The sequence below is a fragment of the Cervus canadensis genome, chromosome 28 (genome assembly GCF_019320065.1).
Source record: "Cervus canadensis isolate Bull #8, Minnesota chromosome 28, ASM1932006v1, whole genome shotgun sequence".
Taxonomy (NCBI): domain Eukaryota; kingdom Metazoa; phylum Chordata; class Mammalia; order Artiodactyla; family Cervidae; genus Cervus; species Cervus canadensis.
This window is the reverse complement of record NC_057413.1, coordinates 23,677,867-23,691,917: the sequence shown is the minus strand read 5'-3', so window position 1 is coordinate 23,691,917 and position 14,051 is coordinate 23,677,867.

Here is a 14,051-nt window from a genome sequence, read left to right as displayed (position 1 = left end):
TGGAAATGTAACTTGGTACAGCCACTATGGAAAATAGTATAGAGGTCTCTTAGAAAACTAAAAATAGAATTGCCATATGATCCAGCTCTCCCACACCTGGGAATATGTTCGGACAAAACTATAATCCAAAAAGATACGTGCACCTTGTGTTCACAGCAGCACTACTCACAACAGCCAAAACATGGAGACAACCTAAATGCCCATTGACAAGGAGTGGATGAAGATTTGTTGTGTGTATACATACACACACACACACATGTGGTCAGTTTTCATGTACCTTTCAGGAAACCTTGGCCCCTCCCCAGAGGTTTGGTCTCACTGCGGGGTCCACCACATCCCCCAGCAGGACATTTCTCCAAGTCTGGATCACTCAGTGTGGATTAACTCTTCATGGGAGCTTAAAGAGAGTCCAAGAAACAGCACAGAGCAAGCCGAGCAGACAGACTTCTCCTCATTGTCCAAATGTTGAGTAACATTTGTGTACCCAGACATCCTTCAAAGAAGAAACATTTCAAGGGTTGAGATGATCTCAGTCAACAAGATGGAAAAAAAAAGAATTGGACCCAAAGCCGACCTATATTCATTTAATTCATGACTTTCCCTTTTATCTGCATGAAGACCACCTTTGAGGTTCACTGCTGCAACCGTGGCTGTATAAATTATAGCTGAGGGTCCTTAGTGACTTTCTAGAGATGACTGAGGTGGAAATGAATGGGGAAGAGAAGCTTATTCTTTTAAGGGTAATTTGTTAAGATTCATTGAGGGCACTGAGATTCTATCAGAAGCTCCCAGGCTTCCTGCCCAATCACAACCTTAGGTTCGAAAACCTTAGGTTTCTTTCCCAGCATTCAAAGAAAGAACTGGTAGAGATCTTAAAGTTCAAGAAAGGTGGGTTTGCGCTACTTAAGGAGCGAGTTAACTCAAAGACGTTCTCAGTAAGTTTGAGTCACGTGTTCTATAGGACATTGTGCTGGTGTGTTCATTAATGGGGCTTCCCAGGTGGCGCTAGCGGTAAAGAACCCACCTGCCAATGCAGGAGATGTAAGAGATGCGGTTTGATCCCTGGGTTGGGAAGATCCCCTGGAGGAGGACATGGCAACCCACTCCAGTGTTCTTGTTTGGAGAATCCCATGGATAGAGGAGCCTGGCAGGCTATAGTCCATAGAGTCTCAAAGAGTCAGACAGGACTGAACTGACTTAGCACACATGTACCTGTTCATTAATAGATAGTTCTCTCAGTCCACTCTGGCTACTATAACAAAAACACTATTGAGCGGGTAGCTTAAACAACAAACATTTATTTTTCACAGTTCCTCCAACAGTGAAAGAAGCAATGAAGCTCTCTGTAGTCTCTTTTATAAGGGAACTAATCTCATTTATGAGGACTCTGCCCTGTAACCTAATCACCTCCCTAAAGCCCAATCTCCAAATATAAAAACATTGGGGATTAAGTTAGGGAAAGGTATGATGGAACCCCCGAGAGCTGTGCTCCATGCCAAATATGCTTGTTCATTCACTCCAAATCAGAAAGGAAGAAGTTAAAATTGTCTGTTTGGTAATGATATAATCTTATATACAGAAAATCCTAAAGATTCCACCAAAAAATAGTTAGAATAAATGAATTCAGTAAGGGTGCAGTATACAAAATTAAAATGCAGAAGACTGCTGTAACATATAGCAGTTTTATATACTAACAACAAAATATATGAAAAACAAAAAAGGCAATTCCATTTACAATAGCATCAAAAATAACAAAATAGTAAGGAATAAATTTAACCAAGGAAATAAAAGATCTGTACTCTGAAAACCAACCCTCCGATGAAAGAAATGGAAAAAGTCACAAATAAATGGAAAGATATACCATGTCTATCATTTGGAAGAACATTGTTAAAATGCCCATACTACCCAGAGCCATCTATCAATTCAATGCAATCCATACCAAAATTCCAATAGCATTTTCCCTATAAATAGAAAAAACAATCTTAAAATTTATACAGAACCATAAAAGATCTCAAATAGCTAAAGCACTCCTAAGAAAGAAGACCAAACCTGAAGATATCACACTTCCTGATTTCAAACTGGTTCTACAAAGCTACAGTAATCAGAATGGTATGGTATGGCATACACAACAGATACATAGACCAATGGAATAGAACTGAGTGGCCAGAAATAAACCCTCACATGTATGGTCAACTAACATTTGACAAGGGAGCCAAGAATACTCAAGAGAAAGAAGAGTCTCTTCAATAAATGGTGTTGGGGAAACTGGATAAGCACATGTAGAAGAATGAAACGATCTCTATCTTACACCACTCACAAAAATTAACTTCATATGGATTAAAGATTTAAATGTAAAAGCTGAAACAATAAAACCCCTCGAAAAAAATAAGAGAGGAAGCTCCTTGACATTCGTATTGGCAACAATCTTTTTTTGGTGGTGGGGGGGCGGGATATGACACCAAAGGCACAGGAAGCAAAAATCAGTAAGTGGAACCACTGATTTAACTCAAACTAAAAAGCTTCTACACGGCAAAATAAACAATTAACAAAATGAAAAGGCAAGCTATGGAATGGGAGGAAATATATGCAAATCATCTAACAAGGGGTTAATATCCAAAATATATAAGAAACTCATACAACTCAGTAACAAAAACAGTGTGGTTGAAAAATAAGATACGCATAAACATTTTTTTCAAAGAAGACATACAAATGATCAACAGGTATGTTAAAAGGTGCAAACATTATTTTAATTTAAAAGTAATTAAACATTACTAATCATCACAGAAATGCAAATCAAAACTACAATATCACCTCACACCTATTAGAATGCCCAAAAAAAATAAGAGGTAAGTGTTTGTACATATGTGGAGAAAAGCGAACTCTTGTGCACTGTTGGTAGGAATGTAAATTGGTTTACTACTCTGGAAAACAGTATGGTGGTTCCTCAAAAAAACAAAAATTATATACATTATACATACATACATAGATTTTATAACCTTTTGCCTATATATTACATTCTATTTTGCTTATATTGTCTGCATGATATTAAAGTGAAAAAGAATTCAATTCTATTTACTACATGCTGCTGCTAAGTCGCTTCAGTTGTGTCTGACTCTGTGCGACCCCATAGATGGCAGCCCACCAGGCTCTCCCTTCCCTGGGATTCTCCAGGCAAGAACACTGGAGTGGGTTGCCATTTCCTTCTCCAATGCATGAAAGTGAAAAGTGAAAGTGAAGTCGCTCAGTCGTGTCTGACTCTTAGCAACCCCATGGACTGCAGCCCACCAGGCTCCTCCATCCATGGGATTTTCCAGGCAAGAGTACTGGAGTGGGTTGAGCGATAGATTTCAATTTCTATAAAATTTCAGTAAAACTGGTGTGGGTAACTAGCTTTACCTTGTCCTAACATTGCAGTATGTGATCAATTAAGCCAAAAATCCTATAAAATCCAGCAGTTTGAATGAACTTAATAGTTGCACAAATAACAGACTTTCTTACTGAACTCAGATAAGACTTGCTATTTAAAAACAAACAACCAACCAACCACTTCAGAGGCCCTAGTACCAGTACATAGGCTTTTAGAAAGTTCTGCTTTTTGACTGCTTGACTGCCTCTTGATTGTGTGTGAGTTCTGAAGGCTTGTAAGTTTTAGAAATAGCAATAGTCAGCGTATTTCTGCTTTATTCAGATAAACATATGAGTCTCAGACTTTTAGGATAATTAAGTTTCTATCAAATCAATCAACCTGACAGATAAAACTCTTTCTATTCCCTCATGGATCCTCTCTCTTCTTTCCCTCCAGGGTTAGAGGAACTAATAACTGCGACTGTGAATGCTCCCTCTTCACTGCCTCTCCACCTGCCTAGGAAGTCTCAGTGCCTCTGGGTGGGCTCCTTTCCCTGAGGGTGGGCTCCGCTCTCTGCTGCCCCTCCCTCCTCTGCTGAGGTGCCTGCAGCTGGCTACTCCCTCTCCACCTCTGACTGGTCTCCAGTCTCTCCCTCCCACCTCATCTCTCTTTCCCTTCTCTAGCTAAAATCTATCCTTTCTTGAAAGATCTGCTCATGTGTCAATTTTCCCAAATTGTCCACCAGTTTCTCTCACTTTCTATCATTATTTAACCAACACTCCATGATTTGACTCTAATTCTTCTGCAGTTGTTTTAGAATCAGGTTTTGTCATTTCCAATGAAGTGATAAGCTTCTTTCAAGTTCAGAAAACCTTGTTTTAGATATCTTCCAAAAGCTGGCTCCTACCCTACCATAGCACACACACATACATCTCTTAGCACAATGCCAAGTAACGAAATAGAAATTCACAGTTTAAAGCAAGACAAGGAAGATTCAGACATAAAATTTTTCTCTGCCCTTCTGGGCCTCCTCCTTCCCTCATGTGTATTATGCATCCACAGTATGTGTTAATCAGACTCCCCAGGGGCAGAAACACATGCTCAACCACAAAGATCCAGTTTTCTCCTTCTGATGCCAGCCATGTAACTCCTTAGAAGATAACATTCTCTATCATATAAGGGGTCATGATGACTCACCACTCGCCTTGTAGGTGCAGCCAATGTAATATTTCCCTTAAAGATTGCGATTAGTGCAGAACAGACTGGTCAGATAGCCGGGCAATACACTGCACCACACCTAATGTAAGTTCTTAGCATAAATACTTATGGGCTTATTAATGCTACTAGCTCTGTTACCTGTATTCTGCTTATTTTACAAGACTGTTTCTTACATTACTAAACACATGGCTGAGCCTCAGACAAAATGAATGATTTGGTGACTTGAAATGATCAAATATCCAGCTCTATAAGATCAATGGCTGTAATATTATAACTCTGGATATGGGTAGAAGCAACAAAAAGAAAACATTTCCTGGACCAGAACAGGCTAGAAAGACAGAACAGGCTAGAAAGACAGGTGGTCCAGAGACTTGTGGCTACTTTAACAGGGCCTAGTCCAGTAACAGCACACGAGTGACCTATCAAGGAAATCCTCGCCTAACTTGGGAATGAGCATTCTTAGCCCCATGGGACAGTTACCATGAAATGCCTCCCAAATTTTGTCTGAAATTAAGACAGAAAGGCAGAAGGAGACTGTAAAATAATGTTATCCACTATCTAGTTCTGTAAGAATCAAGTCATCAGCCATGCGGTCACTGACATAATATACCTTGAAAGGACTTCAGGGCAAAGATCAGGATGAGGTACTCTGTGCTCTGGGAAGACTGACAGAACTGGCCCTGAGGTAGATATTTTCAGACTTGTGACCCCAGTTTTTTGCACCTTCCCATACTTAGAAAAGCACTAATACTGTTCATTAACTAAAGCACTAATACTGTTCATTAACTAAGGTATCTATTTCTCAAAAATAGTAAAATCTTCTAAGATGAGGTCTTGATTGCACGTACCCTTTGCCAAAATCACATATGTACTGGCCTCCCCCCTTCATCTCTTCAGAATAGTTCTCAGAGCTCTCAGAGAGACTGTCTCCTGGGTTAAACTCCTCAGTTTGGCTTGAATAAAATCTTCCATTTTTTTCTTAGGTTGATTATCAATTGTTTTGGTTGACACCAGGACTGATTAGAAACTTAAAGTATCACTGTGTAATGCAAAGAGCCTGAATTATAAGACTACATGTAGCCTGGCATTTAATTCTAATTCTGTCTGTTGCCAGGAAAAGATCCCCTAGTCTCTCTACACATCAATTTCCTTGTCTGTAAAATAGTCATGCTGACTTTCTATGAAAATGATGCTGTATGTTCAGGCTTTGAGCACATCCCTTCCCAGGCCACCGTTCCAAATGCATAGCAGTGTCCCAGCAAGCAATAATAATACAAAGAAGACTTCTAAAAATGATGCTCACAAGCAAGCAATCTTCCTGTAAGATAACACAAGGTCTGAGGTCTTGCCAAGCTCCTGATTTCTAAGGCAAGAGGGTTAACATCAGGCATTAAAAGGGATTGGAAGGCAAGAGTTGTTCTCACCGCTTAATACCAATGGCTGGTATTAAATACACAATACAATATTATTAACTATAGTCACCCTATTGTATACTACATCTCCAGGACTTTTTATATAACTCGAACTTTGTACCTGATGACCAGCTTTGCCTAAAGTATAATCACTGAGACAGTATCAATGCAAGAAATAATTTTTGACTGGTCACAGTTGGAAGTAATTAGTGAATAGAAATAGAGCAGATAATTCACAGAGAAAGTCACATAGAGACTTACTGAGATAACAAATATGTAAAAGAATAAAGATAGTAGCTATATTGAGTCCACAACACATCTAACAGCAATTCCAAACAAAAATAGAAGGATGGATGGATAAATAAAACCTGAAGAGATAGTGGTTGAGAGTTTCCAGACAGGAAAACAGACATGAGTCCTCAGGATAGGAATACACAATCAATGCTAAATCTAGTAAATAAAAATAAACTCACATCAGACACCATCTAGCAAAACTGTCAAAAATAAAGATTAAAGTGAGAAACCTCAAAAGCTAGCTGAGAAAATAAGAATAATATTTATGAAGTTATTATTGTAAGCAGAGTTTTTTTTTTTTTTTTAATCATCAAGGCTAGATGCCAAAGACAATGGAGCATTTCCAAGTAAGCTTATTACCTAATCATTTCAGAAAATGCCTTTGTGGTAAAAAGTTTTTCCATTGTTTATTCTTCATACTTTCCTGACAGTAGAGAACGAAGGTAACTATTTTTTTCTCCAATAAGTCTTTTACAGCTTTAAAAACTGTACAAAGATATTTCAGATCATGGAGGGCATAAACAGGAAATGACTAACGGTAGACTGGAATGAATTAGGAAATCTCCACAGCAGAGATCGATGATTCAACCTTTTAGAAGGAACATTCAGTCATCTAGAGACATTCTTTAGACAAAAGAGCGATCTGTCGTGACTCTAGTCCATTATGTCACGTTACTAGGAAATACTCCCAACTCTCTGTGGAGATTGACAGTGGTGATGTGAGAAAGCTGGGGCAATGTTGAAACACACTTCATGGCATTTCCTCTGATTTTCCCCCACCCAGTACTGTGTCTTGTCACAAAACTATCCATTATCTTCCTCTTTAAATAGTATTAGCACTTGTCAAATTGGTCTTCCTGGAATCTAATTATTTTTAAACATTTTCTCAACTTATCTTACATGAAAATTGAAGATAATATTGCTACACAACTGAGGTAGTCATTTTCATAGGGAAGTCAGTTTCAGAGAATTATAGCGTGTATCTCGCATTCTTTAATAACTGTGATCATTGATTTGTTAGACCATGAAATGATAAACTCCATTTATTTTGCACTCCAGATTACAGGAGAGGGAATGTCTTTTTCTTTCCATACCCACTGGCTTCCCTAGTGGCTCAGGTGGTAAAGAATCTGCTTGCAATTTGGGAGACCCAGGTTCGATCCCTGGGTTGGGATGATCTCCTGGACAGGAGAATGGCAACCCATTCCAGTATTCTTGCCTGGAGAACTCCATGGACAAAGGAGCCAGGCTGGCTACAGTCCATGGGATTGCAAAGAGTCAGAGATATAACTTTCACTTTTCACTCACTGTTAAAGGAGGGGCAACAACAAGTGACTTGTCTGCCACCCTGTGTTCACCTATTACCAGGAAAACCTCATGTGATGAAATTATGATCCTTCATGCTTAATTTTATTGGGTTGGCCAAAATATTCATTTGAATTTTTCCATGACATCTAAAAAGAAAAAAAAAAACCTGAAAAAACTTTTTGACCAACCCAATACTTTATTACTTGGAGTCAACAGGATTCATGTCTTTGGCAGAATGTGCTTTGCCAGATTATAAGGTCCTCGCCCTGACACCAGCCACTTTGCTGCCATGGTATCCACCTGACTGGCAACACAATTGGATAGTCTTTGTTCTTTCAAATCTCCTGGAGGTTTCCTTGCATGTGACATTTCTTTTATTTAGCAAATATTTATGCATTTAATTAATACAACATACTCGCATTCTTCTGGGCAATCAGTATACAGCAGGATCGAAGACACAAAGTCCTGTTCCCATGTCTTACATCCTGGTGTGCATGTAGCTCCTCTCTCACTCCCATCCACTGAGGAGAATTTTATTTTGCCCACTAGATTCCCAAGTCTTTTAGGCAGAATCAGGCTAAAGACAGAACTGCAGATGTCAAGAATTTCAACTGGTTTGCATTGGAAAGGGCTGGAGTCGTTGGGAGAGTGATGGATCCACAAGAGGAGAGGAGGGAATAAATGAGCAGCTGTGTGAGCTGGACTTGAGGCAGAGCTTGGGAGTTTACAAAAGAGGGGACAGAGATTGGGGGCTACATGTGAGAGTTATGACGGGAGGAAGACAGGCCACTGGATTTTAATAATGGAATCTCCCTTTGATGTTTACTGAGATAGTTCAATAATGATTCAGGTTTTAAGTTTTCTGGTTATCAGACTGGTGTTTCCCTGAATAAATCATGCATTGAGGGGCCCACAAGGCTGCTTAATTTTATTAACATTTGCTAGTACCCAGAAAGCCCATCTGATGTGTATGGGTTCTTCTCCTCTGAAGGGCTGGGAGCTGCTGCCTGAAACACAGCAGCATGGTAGGAAAGGCATTGAACCTGAGGTCTGAAATCTTGAAGGAGTTTCAGCTTAATTATTTTATTGTGAAGAGTCACCTAACTTTCCTGGGATTATGCTTCTTCTACCTACAATTAAAGACCAAACTAACAGATACCTAAGGTTCCTTCTAGCTGTAACACATACTTGATAACAACCATGTTGCAAAATTGATAACTTAATGAATTGCCTTTTAGTGAGCATTGAAGTTGCTCAGTCGTGTCCGACTCTTGGAGACCCCATGGACTGTAGCCCACCAGGCTCCTCTGTCCAAGGAATTTTTCAGGCAAGAGTACTGGGGTGGGTTGCCATTTCCTTCTCTACGGGATCTTCCTAACCCAGGGATCAAACCTGGGTCTCCCAAATTGCAGGCAGATGCTTTACCATCTGAGCCACCATGCACTGTAACCTTTTTCTGTTATTTGACAATGGTGTTGTCTCTCAAAGGAGTGGGTGGTGGTGCTGTGCTGAGTCATCTCTGACTCTTTGTGACATTACAGCCTGCTAGGCTTCTCTGTCCATGGTAATTTCCAGGCAAAAATACTGGAGCCGGTTGCCATTTCCTACCCCCCGGGGATCTTCCTGACCCAGGGATCGAAGGTGTGTTTCTTGCGTTTTCTGCATTGCCAGGTGGATTCTTTTATGAAACACAGGCCAGTGGAAATGATTTGTGGGGACACGGGTGCATCTTGGAGTTTCTAACAAGCAGCATGAATGACTGCCTTCTCTAGTTTCCTGTCTGTGTTTCTGTGTTTCAGCTCTTTAGAAAACAAAGTCTCAGAAATGAAAAGGGAACATGAAAGAAAGAACATTTCCCAGCCACAGGATGGAAGCAGAAGTTGAAAACAGAAAAGTGGTCAACACTCAACTAGTCACATGGGAAAGAGTTCCATTGAGAACCATCTTGGCTGGATTATAAACCCCTAGCTGAATTTTCACTATTCCTAATCGGTATTTTGGATAAACTCCAAGTTAGCTTTCCTTGTCACCAGGACCATGAGGTTTGAGTCCAGGTAGAAAACTTGGGAGAATAGAGACTGTGTCAATTAACATTTCCTTTGAAACAACCACAAAATCTCAGTAGCATAACAATAAGATCAGCTGATCTTGGCTAGGCTGGCTCAGATATCCTGGGGTCGGCTAGATGGTAGAGGCTGGCCATAGCTTGGGCAACTGGGGCAACTCAGCTCAGCTCTGTGAGTCTCATTCTTAGGAGGCTAGTTTGGCCATACCATCCTCATGGTGACTGCAGAAATATGAGCAGGCAGGCACTGTTCAAGCTTCCTATTGAGTGGTATTTGCTAACATTTCATTGACTAAAGCAAAGCTCAGAATCAAAGAGTAGGACCAAGAGGAAGAGAGAACTACAAAATTACCTGGCAAGGGCATAGATTTAAGGGGAGAAGAACTGAAGCCATTTTTGTGACTTACCTACCATAACCCCTGAGTAAGGAAGACCTGGTTCGAACTTCTTTACACAGCATTTGCCCCATGGGCTCCCTTTCACATCACCAGGCCCCATTTATTTACAATGTGCTCCTGTTACTCTCCTCTTTAGCCTGGCCCACTGCCAGCCACAGTAGATTTGAATGGTTCTGGCTTTTTACCATAGCCTGAGTTAAAAAGAGAATTTAGCCTGCTATGTTGAAAAGTGAAGAAAAAAAATCAAGTACATTAAAAAATCTAATATTATTAACACCATCAATTCCCCTATATTTCTTTAGTAAGAATACAGATTATACTTCCCCACTGAATGAAAAGCAGATATTGGTCTCTTATTTTCCTTCCCAATATCCTTGTGAATATGTAGGTTAAGTTGTTTACACAACTATTTATATTAATATAGTCCTTAAGTCTAAAGAGACTATGTCTTGGCCAGGAGCCCACAGCAAGTTATTGGCTGGGAAGGAGGCTGGTCGGCATGTGATTCTGGACCAGACCCCAGCCTCCTACTCTCTCCTTTCCCTGTTTCCCTCTGGTCTAATTTCCCTGAGACTGTTTTGCCAAGCCTGACTCATTTCACATTAGGGTAAGTGAATATGAGTTGAACTGCTACTCAAAATTAATCAGATGGGTACATTTTTAAGGGAGACAATCTCATGACATGTTTCTAATGTTGCAATATTCTAAAGGAAAAGAGCTGGGTAAATATTCTCACTTAATCTGATAGTTCTAAAAAGCTTGAAGAACTTAGGGTATCTCAAGAGAAATCCTTACCAGTTTTGACTCCTGCTAAGAGAATTAGAAAACAATTTTCTAGTTCCCTCACTTGGTTAAAAAAAAAAAAATTCAAGAGAAAAAAAAAAAGTACTTGACAAAATAAAAACAAACATGTTGCTTTGATATCTGTGTGTCTCTCCTCCACCTCTTGCTCATGGTGGTTTGTAGAATGATAAAATACCATTATTAAAGAAAACAATAGCTTACAAGTTAACAAAGCAGCCAACATCATGGAAACATCTACTATCATGGAAGAGTAAGCAAATGTTTTCATTTTGTATTTTAATTACAGATATTATCATTTAAAATCATTTGCTAGCAACTGTTGCCCGAAGGATGATTCAAAGTTTAAAGTTGTTTTTATGAGCTAAATGGTTTCATGGGGCCTGTTTGTATGTTATATAGAAGAAAGGGCAAGTGCAGGGCATCTGGACCAAACAAATGTGTCCAAGGTGAAGAAAGTGCTAGGACACTTGAGATCAGAAAGGACATGCAGTAAAGAAATAGAAAACAAAACCAAAGAACAAACCTTCATAGATGAGAACAAAAGTAACTGAACCTGCTATCAAGAAAGCTAGTTAAAATCTCATGAGCTCTGTCCTGTGTGTACTCATGCGTATCTATGGATACTCACGCCCAACCTCTTTGAGCCTCAACCTCCTCACCTGTTAAATGCAAACAATAAATAGTAATAAGACTATGTACCTCACATGATTTGTGAAAACACTGTGTGACTGGTTGAACTAATGTACATGAAAACATTTTATAAACTGATGCTTTGCAAAAACATTAGGTAGGTGAGACAGTAACAGGGAGGAGGAAAGGGGGAGGTTTGTTTCATCACCATCTTAAGTTATAAAGTTTAAAACAATCTTTTACGCATTATTTACAAGAGCCAAACATGGAAGCTACACAAGTGTCTATCAACAGACAACTGGCTTAAGAAGATGTGGTAGATACAAGATTAACATACAGAAATCAGTTGCATTTCTTTTACACTAACAATGAAATATCAGAAAAGGAATATAAACAAACAATCCCTTTTAAAATTGCACCAAAAATACTTATGAATAAACCTGATCGAGGGGGTGAAAAACATAGATTGAGAACTACAAAACAAAGGAAATTAAAGTTGATTCAAAGAAACTGAAAGATAGCCCACACTCTTGGATTAGAAGAATATTGTTAAAATGGCCATTACTATCCAAAGTAATCTACAGATTTAATGTGCTCCCTACTAAATTACCAAGACATTTTTCACAGAAATAGGACACATACTAAAATTTATATGAAACAATAAAAGACCCAGAATTGCCAAAGCAATCCTGAGAAAAAAAGAACAAAGCAGGAAGCACAACCCTCCCAAACTTCAGACAATGTTATGAGGCTACAGTAATCAAAAGAGAATGGCACTGGCACAAAAATAGACACATAGGCCAATGGAATCAAATAAAGCACCCAGGAATAAACCCACAGACCAAGGGACAAATCAATCTTCAAAAAAGGAGGCAAGACTATACAATGGGGAAGACAGTCTCTTCAGCAAGTGGTGTTGGGAAGGTTGGACAGCTGTATGTAAATCAGTGAAGTCAGAATACACCCTAACATCACACACAAAAATAAACTCAAAATGGCTTAAAGATCTAAATATAAAACAAGACACCATAAAACTCCTAGAAGAGAATCAAAGCAAAATATTCTGACATGAATTGTACCAACATTTTCTTAGGTCAGTCTTTCAAGGCAATGGAAATAAAAGCAAAAAATAAATGGGCTCTAATCAAACTTTAAGCTTTTGCATAGCAACGGAAACAAAATGAAAAGGAAACTTACACTTAATTTTCAAAACAGCTCATACAACTCAACAAAAAAACCTAACAAGCCAATCCAAAATTGGGCAGAAGACCTAAACCAACATTTCTCCAAAGACGACATACAGATGGCCAATAAACACATGAAAAGGTGGTCAACATTAGAGAAATGCAAATTAAAACTACGAGGTACCACCTTACACCAGTCAGAATGGCTATCATTAAAAAGTCTACAAATAAATTATGCAGAGGGTGTGGAGAAAAAGGAACCCTCCTATACTGTTGATGGGAATGTAAACTGGTACAGGCTCTATGGAAAATAGTATAGAAGTTCCTCAAAAAAACAGAGTTGCTATATGATACAGCAATCCCACTTCTGGGCATATACTCACACAAAACTATATTTCAAAAAGATATACACACTCTGATGTTCATATTAGCACTTTTCCAGTGGCCAAGACATGAAAACAATCTAAATGTCCATTGACAGATGAATGGATAAAAAAATATGTGGTACACACACAATGGAATATTACTCAGCCATAAAAATGAATGAAATAATGCTACTTGCAACAACATAGATGGACCTAGAGATTATTATACTAAGTGCAGTAAAGCAGAATGAGAAAGACAAATACCATATAATATCTCTTTTATATGTGGAATCTAAAGAATGACACAAATGAATCTATACACAGAAACAGACTCACAGACATAGAAAATAAACTTATGGTTACCAAAGGGAAAAGGGACAAATTAGTAACAGATGTAAACTACTATACATAAAATAGATAAGTAACAAGATTATACTGTATAGCACAATTATACTCAATATAATACCTATAATGGAATGTGATCTGCAAAAAAAAAAAAAAAAAAAGAAAATCACTAAGCTGTATACCTGAAATAAACACATTGTAAATTGACTGTATTAAAAACAACAACAAAAAACCAAAGTGTCATTCCTTTGTTGCATCCCTGCTCCCCAAATCGCTTATGCAGAATCCCTTAGTTATGCAATATACACTTGTGGGTCCATACATCACACATTCATGCTATAAGTCATGATTATGTAACTGTGTAGTTGTTGGGCCTCAGGGTGGGTCATCCCCAAATGTGTTTCAGTGGCATACTGATTATTTTGAATTAAAGTTACTTAAGAAAAAGCCAATGCAAGAGGAACACTTGACCCTTCTGTCTTCCTGAAAGGAGGAAATACATCTTTCACATGAAAGGTGCCAACCCTGCATCTGAAGGTAGGGGTTATCTTTAGAAATCAGGGTGAAGAGCCCCTATAAACAAAGCTTGTTACTTTAATTTACTGCAGACTTTGCTTACATTCCTTATAATTTACAACCCAAACCTAGTTTCTTTGTCCTGTTGATTCCATTTATTGTTTCT